Source organism: Aethalodelphis obliquidens, unplaced genomic scaffold (assembly GCF_003676395.1).
Source record: "Aethalodelphis obliquidens isolate GAN/ISIS:26980383/991018 unplaced genomic scaffold, ASM367639v1 scaffold60, whole genome shotgun sequence".
Lineage (NCBI taxonomy): Eukaryota > Metazoa > Chordata > Mammalia > Artiodactyla > Delphinidae > Aethalodelphis > Aethalodelphis obliquidens.
The window spans coordinates 4,417,946-4,431,500 of NW_020838004.1; positions in this window are offsets into that span (position 1 = coordinate 4,417,946).

A 13,555-nucleotide genomic window follows, 5' to 3' on the forward strand; every position below is an offset into this window, starting at 1 on the left:
CCACCCTTGATATTGTCCAACTTTTCAATTTCAGCTCATCTGGTGGGTGTATAGTGATATCTTATTGAGGTCTTAATTTGTATCTCCTTGAGTACTAATCTCCTTTCATATTTTTATTGTCCATTTGGATTTCCTTTGTGAAGTATCTGTTCAGTCTTTCTATTGAAATTTTTTTTCTTATTGATTTCTATGAGTTCTTATTACTTTGGGCATCAGTTCTCTGTTACTTATTTGTGCTGTGCATAAATTTTTCACTTCTTGGCTTCTCTTTTTGGTATATTTTGATATACAAAAATTAACATGAGGGTAGTTCAGTTTATTAATCTTTTCCTTAGTACATGGTATTTCTTTATTAAGTAATTCTTCCCTACTTTAAGGTTACATTGATATTCTCAGATACTGTCTTCTGAAGGTTTTATAGTTAGGCCTTTCACAATTCTACCAGGAATTCATTTTTGTGAATGGTGTAATAGAGGGGTCTTGAAATCTGGTAAAGCAAGCCTTCTCACCTTGTCCCTCTTTTATGAATACCTTGCTGTTCTCTGCCCTTTGCACTTCAATATAAAATTTAAAGTGTCATGTTCTATGAAAATACACTTGGGATTTTGATTGTGATCATGTTGAATCTGTAGATCAATTTAAAAGTCGACATTTATACAATATTGAGTCTTAAAATCTATTAACAGGTTATATCTTTTCCATTTATTTAGATTTTCTTTAATTCCCCTAAGTAGATTTATATTGTCTTCATAGAAGTCTTGCAAATTTTTGTTAGCTTTAGCCTTAGATACTGCTTAATTTTTAATGCTATTATAAATGGCATCTTTCTTAAATTTTAGTTGTCTAGTTGTTCATTGCTGATATGTATAAAGATAATTGTTTTTTATATATTGCTATTTTAAATTCAGAGACTGTTCTAAACCCTCTTATTAAGTAAAATAGTTTATTCGTAGAACTTTTCAAATTTTTACATATACAATCACTTCTAAGAATGACAACAGTTTTGTTTCTTCCTTTCTGATCTTTTCTCCCCTTCTCCCTTTTTTTCCCTTGCCTTCTTACATTGGATAAGACATCCAGGACAATGTTAAATAAAAGAGGTGATCACAGGCATCCTTGTCTTTTTCCTGCTCTGAAAGGGAAAACTTTTAATTACTAAGTATGATGTTTACTGAAGGTTTGGGGTAGATGTACTTTATTCAATTAGGAATTTCCCTAGAATTTTTGGTTTGCTAAATGGATGGCAGATTTTATCAAACACTTTTCTGCGTCTAATGAGATTGTCTTTTGATCTGTTACTGTGTGTTATTATATTAATTTATTTAACTATAAACTAACCTTTCATTCCTGGAATAAACCCATCTTGATTATGATGAATATATTGCAGGAATCAGTTTACTCAGATTCTATTTAGGACTTCTGCATCTATGTTCATAAGTGAGACGCCTATTATTTTCCTTTCTCATCATGTCCTTGTACATACAATTTGTATCATAAAATATTTTGGGAAATATTCTTTCTTTTTCTGTTCTCCAGGAAAATTTGTCTAAGATTGGAATTACTTCTTCCTTGAATATTTGGTAAAATTTGCTGGTGTATCCATTTGGAGTGTAGAGTTTTCTTTGTGGAAAAAGTTTTGATTACTGCTTCAGTTTACTTCATGGTTATATATATACTCAGCATTCTATTTCTTCTTGTGTCAATTTTGTTATTTACATTTTTCTAAGAATTTATTTATTTCATCTGAATTTTAAAATATGTTGGCTTAAAGTGCTTTTCAGTATCTTTTTTTTCTTTTATATGTCTGCAGAATCTATAGTGATGACCTCTTTGTTTTTCCTAATATTGGTTATTTCTGCCTTCTATTTCTGGTCTTTACCATTTTCACCAGGGGTTTGTTGATTTTATTAGACTTCTCAAAACAACCCAGCTATTGGTTTTGTTTATTCTCTTTATTTTATATTAGTTTTCTATTTCATCAATTTCTGGTCTTATTTTTATTGTTTTCTTTGTTCTACTTTCTTTTCTGTACTTCGACTTTCTGTGATGGATGCTTAGCTCATTTAATTTTCCAGTCTTCTTTCTTTTCTTAGATATTTATTTAAACCTATAAATCTCCCTTTTAATACAGTTTACCAGCATCCCATCAGGCTTAAAATGTAGCATATTCACTCTCATTTGGTTTAAAGCATTTTCTAATTTTATTTTTATTTCTTTATGATTACAAGGTTTATTTAGAAATATATTTTTAATTTTACAGAATTGGGAGCTATCTAGTTATCTTTTTAATATTAATTTCTAACTTTATTATTTTGTGGTCAGAGAACATGTTCTGCCTTCTTTCAACCCTTTGACATTTGTTAAAACAGTTTTATGGCCAGAGTTTTATGGTCAGTTTTGCAAAATTTCCATAGTACTTGAAAAAAATTATATTCTGCAGTTTGGGAGTACAAAGTTCAATATATGAACTTTAGGTCAGTTTTTAAATTGCCTCACTCAAATATTCTATATGGCTTTTCAGCTACTTGATCAATTAGTGGGGTCCTATTTTATGCCTTTCTTCTCTGGGTCTCTGTCATTCTCAAAATTATCTCAGATTAGGTGATAAATGATAGGATGCAATGTAATGTTAAAATTGAGAACCACTTATGAAAATCTGAAAAGAGTGTAGAATTTCTACTAACTCAGTCAATATTCAACATTTTACTGGAGATCATATCTAATTATATGACTTCCATTCCTAAGCAGCTCAAAAAAAAAAAAAGAAAGAAAAAAGAGTAAAAAAAGCTATGACTACTGGAAGAGATATATTTTTTGTATATATTTTCAGAAAATATTATCTACATGAAAAACTCTAGAATCAATGGTCAAGCTAATAGAACTACTAGGAAATAAGAGGAATAAGGTTTGAAAAGAGATATAAGATCAATTAAAAAATTAATAGAGAAAACTGTCCATAAATTACTAAAAAATTACACTAAAAACTATAAACTTCCTTAGAATATATCTAAGGAAACAGATATATATCTTTATGGATAAAATTCTGAAACTTTATTGAAATACACACAAGATCTGAATAAATGGAGGAATATACCAATTAATGGGTGGGAATGCTATGTCTACACCAAATTTTTATTTAACTTAATGCAATTTCAACTCAAATCAACAGGGTTTTTATACAACTTGAAAATTTTATTCTAAAATGTATACTGAGATTTAACTTTACTAATCTAGTCAAATTAATTCTGAAAAAGATGAATAAGGACATTGAGACTAGCCTTACCAACTATCGATACTAAGTATAAAGCTATAGTAATTTAGACAATATAGTTTTGGCACGGAAATGGACAAAGAAATCAAAGGACTTGAATGGAAAGGTTAGAAAGAGAACCATACTTATTTTGGAACTTGACATATGAGAGTGAAGGATTCCAACTCAGTGGGAAAATGGTGGTAGACAACTGGACTTCTACAAAAAAAAGCAACAACAATATAGATCCCTACCTCCTAAAAACAATGTTCTAAATGAGTGAAACTAATATGAAAAACAAAGAAATTAAAAGAGAATAAAATCTTTGTGACTTCAAAGATAAGCGGGTTACTTAAACAAGACATAAGGGAACAAAGCATAATGGAAAATATTAATAAATTTAGTTATACTTAATTTTTCAAAATAATCTGAAAAAGATACCATAAACAGATTTAAATGGAGGTGGTGGCTAGGATAAGATATTTGAAACAATACAATAGACATAGAATTAGTATCCCAAACATTTAAAGAACTTTTACAAATCAGTAGAGAAAGAAAAACACTCTAACTTAAAAAATAGGTAAAGGATATAACATAATTATCAAAACACACAAAAGGCCAATAAATCAATGAAAAAGCATTCCACCAGGAAACAAGTCACACATTAATATTAATAACAATATAAAGGAGATCAATTGTTTGGCCAATCAAATCACCAAGAACTAAAAATTTGACACTGTCAAGTGCATCTGGGGATAAGGAGAAAGAAACTCTCTTACTCTGCTAGTGACTGTTAATTAGGAAAGTCAATAGATAAGCAACATGACATTGCCTAATAAAATACAAAGTGTAGTTTCTCTACAACTTCTCTACAGTTTCTCTAAAAACCAAAATATCTAACCTAAATAAATTCTCACATATAATTACTAAGACACATGTAAAAGGTTTTTAATGCAGCATTTTTTACAATAAAAAACACTGGGAGTAGTCTAAATACCCAGAAATGCATAAAAAATATATTCTTATGACAGACTATGTATGTATATATATATGAATACATCTTGAAGCTATTAATGTTTAATTTAAAAATTAGAAAAATATATATTTGGTATAAAATAATTTATAGAAAATAGAAATAGCAGATACACAAAATAACACTATATATGTGGATACACAATACACACACACACACACACACACACACACATACACACATCCACAGGTAGAAAATACACAGGTAGAAAATTCATGGTAGTTGTTGTTTCTGGCATTGGGGAGGAGAAGGAGATTAGGATTTGGGGTTTAGATCTGAAAGGGACTTCCACTTCATCTGAAATATTTATTTCTTCTATTTAAAAGTACTTGAAGCAGGAAGAAGACCCCTCAGAATGTCTGTTCAACATTACATTGGAGATTCTAGTCAGGGCAGTTAGGCAAGAAAAAGAAATAAAAGGTCCAAATTGGAAAGGAAAAAATAAAGCTACCTTTATTGATAGATGGCATGATTTTATATAGAGAAAATCTTAAGGAACAACTACTAGAACAAATAAGTTCAACAAATTGTGGGATATACAAGATGAGTATACAAAAATCAGTTGATTTCTATACACCAGCAATGAATAATCTGAAAATTAAACTAAGAAAATATTCCATTAACAATATTGTCAAAATGAATAAAATGCTTAAGAATAAATTTAACAAAAGAAGTGCAAGACTTCTACACTGGAAACTACAAAACATTGTTAAAGAAGAGCTAAATAAATGGAAAGACATTCCATATTCATGCATCAGAAGACAAAATTGTTAAGATAGAAATACTCCCCCAATTGATCTATGGATTCAGTGTGGTCCTTATTATAATTCCTGCTGGCTTTTTTTCCCCCAGAAATTAAAAGTTGATCCTAAAATTGATATGTAAATACTAAGGGCCCAAAATAGCCAAAACAGTCTTGAAAAAGAATAAAAATTTTGGAGGAGTCACACTTCCCCATTTCAAAACTTAACTGCAAAGCTACAATAATCAAGACATTGGTATAAGGATAGCTATATAGTTTAATGAATAGCTGTATACTTAAATGGAAGAGAATCAACAAAATTTGAAGATATTTCAACAGTGAAAGAATAGTCTTTTCAACAAATGTTGCTAGAATAATGGATATCCACAAATGGAAGTCTGAAACCGACTCTTTACCTCACACCATACACAAAAACTAAGTCAAAATTGATCATAGACCTAAATGTAAGCTAAAACTATAAAACTCTTAAAAGAAAACATAGGAATATATCTCCATGATTTTGAGCTAGGCAATAATTTCTTAGTTAAAATACCAAAAGCACAAGCAATAAAGAAAACTGATAAATTAGATTCATCAAAATTCAAAACTTAACATACTTCAAAAGACATAATTAAGAAAGTGAAAAGATAACCCACAGACTGGGAGAAAATATTTGCAAATCATATATTCAAAAAAGGACTTATAATTAGGACATACAAAGACCTCTTGCAACTCAATTATAAGACAAATACAAAAATGAGCAAAGGATTTGAATAGAAATTTCTTCAGAAAAGATATATGAATGGCTAATAAGTATCGTAATAAATGTTCAGCATCATTTGTCATTAAGGAAATGCAAATCAAAGCAATGAGATAGGACTTCACACTGACTAGAATTGCTATATATAAAAAAATAGACAAACAGTAACAAGTGTTGGTGAGGATGTTGAGGAATTGAAACCCTCACACATGGCTGATGGAAATTTAAAATGTTACAGGCACTTTGGAAAAACAGTACAGCAGTTTCTCAAAATGTTAAATATACAGTCACCATATTATGACCCAGCATTCCACTTCTAGGTATCTATAAAAGAAAAATAAAAGCATATGTCCACTCATAGACTGTACATGAATGTTCATAACAGCATTATTTGTAAGAGCCAAAAGATTAAAACAACCCAAATGTTATGAGCTGATTAATGGATAAATAAAACTGTGGTATATTCATGATGATGGCATATTATTCAACCATAAAAAGTAACAAAATACTGACACATGCTACAACAAGAACCTCAAAAACATGCTGAATGAAACAAGCCAGACACAAAAGACCACATATTATGATTCTATTTATATGAAATGTCCAGAATAGGCAAATCTATAAAGACAGAAAGTAGATTAGTGGTTTCCTGGAGCTGAGGGTGGATATGGGCTGTGACTGCAAGAAAGTGGACATGAGATTTCTTTTTGGAGTGGTGGAAATTTTCTAAAACTAGATTGTGGTGATGGTTGCACAGCTCTGTAAATATACCAAAAATCATTCAATTGTACACTTAAAATGGGTGAAATTTTTGTTATGTAAATTACATCTCAATAAAGCTGTTTAAAAAAACCACTTGAAGCAAATATGACAAAAGATTAAGATGTCCATTCTGGCTGGTTGGAATGCAGGGTTTTGTTATACATTCTATTTTCTTTATTTTTAATGTTTCTCAAAAATATTAAGACACCATAAATTCCTGGGCCCCAGTTTCAAATGAGATGGATGCATAAATTTACAGTCTTCTGATTATACTCTTACCTTCAGACACTGTCAGTTGTCCCCATTCCCAAAGGAAATGACTTAGAACATTCTTAGTAAAGCTTACCAGTCATACATAGCAAACCCAACTCTTTAGTGCCTGTTAAACATAAGCTAAGAATAACTAGATGTATAAGGAAAAAATTTAACATGCAAAACAGAAACCAAACCATCCTAGAAGAGTGAATTCAGAGAAAACAGACATATGTAGAGAGCAAATAAAACTTTTACAAATCCCTATTAATATTTCAAGAGAGAGAAGAGAAAATCTACAGCCATGAAAAATATGAGAAATCTATAATAAAAGGAATATTCAGAGAACAAAAAGAATTTCTGAAAGTCAAAAATAATTGCTAGAATGTTTGGAAAATAAAAGAACAAAGAAGGAAAATAAGAGAAAAATAACATAAGAAAATTAAAGGATCAGTCCAAGAGGTTTAATATCCAACTAGTTATATTTCCAGAGAGAGAAAACTGAAAATATAGTGGGAAGAAATATATTTTTAAAATAGAATAGAAAAGTTCTCAGCAACAAAGAACATGAATCTACATCAAATCTACCACAATAGTTGACAAAAAAGACTTACCAATCATAAGTTAATGAAATCTCAGAAAATAAGGAACAAACAAATAGTCATAAAAGTGTTCAAGAAGTGAAAATAGGTTGCACACAAAAAAATCAGAAAACAGATTTTGGATGTCTAGAAAGTAGAATTTAATGCAACGATATCTTCAGAATTCTGAAAGAAAAGCATAAAGGTAGAACACAGACATTTTCAGACATGTGGACTCGGGTAGACTGTTGTTATATTTGTGGCCAATAACTTTAGAATGTCCTTTTTATATTTGAGGAAATTCCCGCATTATGACCCCTGCCTTGCCAAGGTTGAAGTCATAGCTCAGTTATCCAGCATCTATTGCAGCAAAGACATAGGCATATGACATTGGCTCTTCCAGACGTTTCCTTGGAAGAGCTCAATCTGAAGAAACGTGTGGAAGTCAAATTTGCACAGGATCTGTTCCTAGAGGAGGGTGGTGAGACACTGAACTTTCAGAGGCAGCAGTGGCATAGATTCTAGTTGGTAATGTCCCTTGCTCAGGGTCTTTGGTGCCTTTGACCAGAGGAGGTATAAGAATACTTTAATATGGATGGTCGGATAATTTGGGTGTTGTTCCTGGAAGCACAGTCACCAAACCCTATTCTCTGTAAGCTACTTCTCTGTAAGCTACTTCACAATCTCTAATGAATCTTCCAAGGATGCTTCTGGTGGATGTGCTCCACCAACACAAGGAAGTAAACCAAGAAAAAAGACTGAGATGGGCGGGGGGTGGATTAAGGGATCTAACATAATAGGGAAAAAGAATCCCCAGGATTACAGTGGATAGAAACCCCAGGATGCAGGCTGTGCAACAACCTAAAGACTAACCAGTCCAGATTCAGTTAAACATATGGAGGGCTCCAGGAAGAATATTTCTGAAAAGAGAAATCGGATTTAGTACGTGTTGTGTTTTATGTATTTAGAAGAGATTTGCACTGCTGGAAATGAATTTGAGAATGAATTAATATGTATAAAACCGAGCAAATGAAATAAGACATTTATTAACTATAGGATAAATAAATTTTTGTTTATGAAAGGCAGTGCAATCATGGTACACTACATGACTCAGCTGTATCTAATATTACATGGTAAAAATTCAGACTTGATTTAACCAAAAAATTTGATATGAGAGGCTGGGGTAGAGGAAGTCTATGTGTGCTGGGATGGAGCATAAGAGAACTAGATCGACGTCTTTTTTTTTTTTTAACATCTTTATTGGAGTATAATTGCTTTACAATGGTGTGTTAGTTTCTGCTTTATAACAAAGTGAATCAGTTATATATATACATATGTTCCCATATCTCTTCCCTCTTGCGTCTCCCTCCCTCCCACCCTCCCTATCCCACCCCTCTAGGTGGTCACAAATAGATCCACGTCTTTTATAGTCTGTGTCCACAATATCTAAAACTGAAAAGTCTAGAAATACCGGAAAAACAAAACATAGAAAATAGCTAAAATATGTAGGAGTGGTTGCCTTTGAGGAGTGGGAATGAGGGAGAGGAATTATATTTGTCAGGGTTCTTTATTTGCATTCTACAGAATTTACTCCAAAGCAAAAGAGGTGTGTTCTGTTTTGTTTTTAGTTTGTTTTTAAGTATTAAGTAGTTTATGGAATCTCTGGGAACATTTCAAGAACCAGGATTATCTACTACTCAAGAAATATATTTAAAATTTATTTAGAGTCCAAAGAAGCATATGTTAGAAGTTGCCTTAAAATTCAAGTGGCTGTGTCTTGGAGATAGGGGTTCAAGAAGACTTCTGCCCTTCTGCCAGATACCACTGTGGCTGTCACAGTATCCATGTAAGAGGAAAGAAAAATAGAGAAATCTCTGAGGTTAATATTCCCAGGCTCAATTTATTATATGTCACAATGAAGTCATTATGTGACATTTAAGTTGCTGATTTAAAGGCCAAGTCCTCATCTTTGTCAGGATTTAATTTATGCTGTTCAACTGTATCAGGATTTAATCCATGCTGTGCAGGCCTGACACATCTCCTCTATATCCACACTCCTGGGTATTCCTAACTAGGGAGTCCACATAAATACTGGCATTCGAGATAAAAAAGGTCCAGGAAAAGGCACCTTTTAATCTTCTCTTTTCCACGAAGCTTCTCAAGAAAGGAATGTTGAAGCTTATGGAGCAGAATCATGCAGGTATCTTAGAGAAAGAAGCGAGCACATCTCATTGAAGGGATTTATGACTTTAGACAAGTGCCCATTAGAGGTGAAAGCAAGCTGTCAAGTAAAACAGCCTGGAGAGTTCCCACATCAACAGTTTGTTTTAAGCACCAAATAAACGGGCCAGACAAATAGTGTTGGTGGAGTGTAGAGGACAGTCGTTTCCGAGACCTAGGGTTTGTAGAGAAGAATCCCTCAAGTAGGAGAGTCTTCTTGAAAGCAGGGATTGTAATTTAGATAAGGGTAAGAGAACAGAAGTGAGGGAGGAAGCACATAGAGTCAGGGACAATGGCTACATGGATTTGACTGAAGCTGGGAGCTTGTTTAAGGAACTATTGTGAGAGACATTTGGGGAAACAAGAAGAGATAAAGATGGTGGTTTAAACACAATCATTTATTTTGTTCCCTCCAAAACTACACTGGAATGACAATAACAGGATTTTTGTTTTAAGAAGTAATATACCAAGAAAATGGTAAAGGAGATAATATAGTAGCAAAACTTGAAAACAGATGGACAAGTAGAAACTGATTTGTCAAACCCAGGAAATTTGAATGCTAAATTGGCAGTGACAAAAGCCAAGAAGCAACACAATTCCTTAATTGTCTCTAAGAACCCAGAAGGCTTAGGATTTCATGGCACCGGGTGCCTCTGGAAGTGGCAGTTAAAATGAGGCTAAGGAGGGCTTGTGGAAAGTCTGTCTTAGAAGCAGTGAGAACCTCAGATCCCCTCCCTCTGGGCAGCAGGGTAAACTGCTCTCTCACCCTGAACAGAAGACTAAGCTTCATTTTCTAGAGCAGGTGAAAAGGATGGTCTCTGGACTGGGAATTTCCAGGAATTGTTGAGAATGTGGTTGTTATAGGGAAAACCAATTGATTTAGTGAACTTCCCAAGCTGGATATTGGAAAATCCAGGACCCATTTTCCATGTGGTGGGGAAGAGAGGCCTCTCCCCTCAGGAGGAAGATTGGAAGATTCTTCACTGTTGAATATCACCAGTCGTAGAAATACCAGCATCAGAGGTTCAGCCAGGAAACAGCCCCGCCAGATCACCATTCAGGGAAGCATAATCTCCAAACTCATCCACACACCCTGAGCTTCTAAACAGTTCTTTATGCTGTACTCTTATATGTGTGCCAACTACTAAAGAGCACCAGACACTTGAGGAAAGCCCTAAACATGAAAGAGAGAAACCAAACCAAACCAAACCAAACCAAACCAAAACAAAAGAAAAAAAATAAAAAGAAGTTTCAAAGAAACACACTATACAGGAGGGAAAATACCTCCAAAAGCCATTGACATTTTAGTATTTTCTGAGAGATGAAATAAGTGCATCTGTGAAACAAAAATAGGACAATGGTGAGGGCAGGGAAGGAAGGTATATACACTTGAAAAAGCTAAGGGGACAGAAATGAGCTGTTAAAAATTAAAAGTTTGATAGGAGAAATGAAAAGGCAATAGAAGTAGGTTTATAAGATAAGGATGAGAGAAAATTTCAGAAGATAAAGCATAGTGATAAACGGATAGAAAATTAGAAGAAGAAAAGACACAAAAATTGGAGGTCCAGTCCATGAGATCTGATATCAAAATACAGGAGTTAATGTACAGAGGGAAAAACTAGAGGAAGTTGTCAAAGAAGTAACTAAAAAGTTTTCATAAACTAAAGAACCAGACGGAAAAATTTACGAGCACTGGGACAAAGAAAAGCTCCTATAAACTAATAGAGAGGAACACAACAAACTAAGACTAGGAATCATACTTACATCTCCTTTATTCCTCATACCATACTTGCAAAACTATAAAAAAAGTTAATAAAACAAACCCCAAAACCCCAGTTAGAATTAAAGGTATCATTAAAATCCAAATTAAAAATACAATTAACATATAAAAAGGAAAAACCCCATAAGATAATATTTATCTGTCTCTGGATGAGTAAATAACTTTCTAACTTTCTAAACATAAAGGCCATGAAAGACATTACAAAGGAAAAGACCCACTCAACATTTTAATATATTAAACTGAAATATATGCTAAAATCATTTAAATTAAATATAAATTAAAGAAATGGCAAACTGGGAAAAAAATATGAACGGATTAAACAAAGGGTGTAATATGTAAAATATTCACATGAGCAATTTGTAAAATGTTCATATACTGTGTAAAATATGTGAAATAGTCACATAATGTATAAAATGTTCATGTAAGTAAATGAGTAAAAACACTAGAACCATATTAGAGAAAAATGGGCAAAGGATATGAAGCAATACAAATGGCTAGCATACATTGAAGAAATAAAAGTCAATCTTAGTTGTAACCTAAGAAGTATAAATTAAAACTAGAGCTACACTTTTTCACCAAAATTTTTCACAATAATTTTCTTAACAAATTATTAAAGATTGTTTTTCAGAGTAAAGTTAATGGTGAGGATGTGATATGTTTCTGGAAAGTTTTGGCAATACATGTTAAGGATTTTTTTTTTTTTTAACATCTTTATTGGGGTATAATTGCTTTACAATGGTGTGTTAGTTTCTGCTTTATAACAAAGTGAATCAGTCATACATAAACCATGTTAAGGATTTTAAATGTTTAGAACTTACAATGCAGTAGTACAATTTCTAGAAATCTAATCCAAGGAATTTCATTATTTAACTACTGTTATACCAAATATACTGATCTAGGTACTGAAAAATATAGGATATTTATAAGGGATTAGGAATACTTGTGGAAAAGTAAAAAAACAAAATAACTGTCCAATAATAGGGGGAACGTTGAGTCACTTATCTCCATAAAATAGAATTTATTTAGCCATCAAATATTATGGCTACAATTACTTTCAATAAATGGTAAGTAGAATTTCTAACTTGAGAAGAAATTTATTAAACACAGCATTTAGATATTGGCTGTCAGCAGAAAAAATGGCTAACGTCTGAGACATTCTGTCAACAATCCTCATTTGAAATAATAGCTTTGAAATATGCACAGAACATAAAAGACAAGAAGGCTTTCCTGCTGTCCTGAAATTGTTGAGCAATCTGTACAATAAGCAAACAGGACAATGGCCACAGTGAGAGGATTTATTAAACTGACTTCATTTCTTACCTTCCCCAGTTTAAAACACACACACACACACACACACACACACACACACACCAGGAAAGCTTGGAGGAATTATTTTTGAAAGACTCCTAATTTCCAGAAATCCATCAAGTCTAATCATTCTGCTCAAAATACTTTTCTTCAATTGTCAGGTTTCCTTAGATGAAGAATTTCTGTGTTACTGGGGATACCATGAATAAGGGTAAAATGGAAGAGTAACTGAAACGAAAGGGTACTTATTCTCAACTAGTACCTGTGGCTCCAATTGAAGGAATCATGGAGGCGGTTTCATAGTAAAAGCAACCATCTGAGACCCATAGAGAAGACATTTGTCTGGAGCACTGAAGGTTTACTGTAATTGTAATCGGCAAATTCTGAGAAGTTTTGATTTGCGCAGAGTTACACTTACAAAATCAGAGTGTTTCAGTTGGATGCTCAATATCTGAAGATTAATGTGTATCTAGATTATTTATTTTATATAGATAGTAGGCCGGGCTCATTCCTCCTAGGATCCTTAGAAATGCAAAAAGGAAATAATTTAGTTTATAAAACAAATACAGGGGACTTCCCTGGCAGTCCAGTGGTTAGGACTCTCTGCTTCCACTGCAGGAGGATGGGTTTGGTCCCTGGTCAGGGAACTAAGATCCCACATGCCACGTGGCAAAGCCAACAAAAACAAATACTCAACTCAAGGCTTGTTTTAGTTTTCTATTAATAATTCAATAAGAAATGAAGGCTTGTGTGAACTTCATAATCAGCATTTTATGGTGTATTAGGGGAAAGACCCTTAGCACGGTATTTAAACATTTGACATTAATTTTCCTTCTAAATTGTTTCACTCTTCTCTTTTCATTTCTT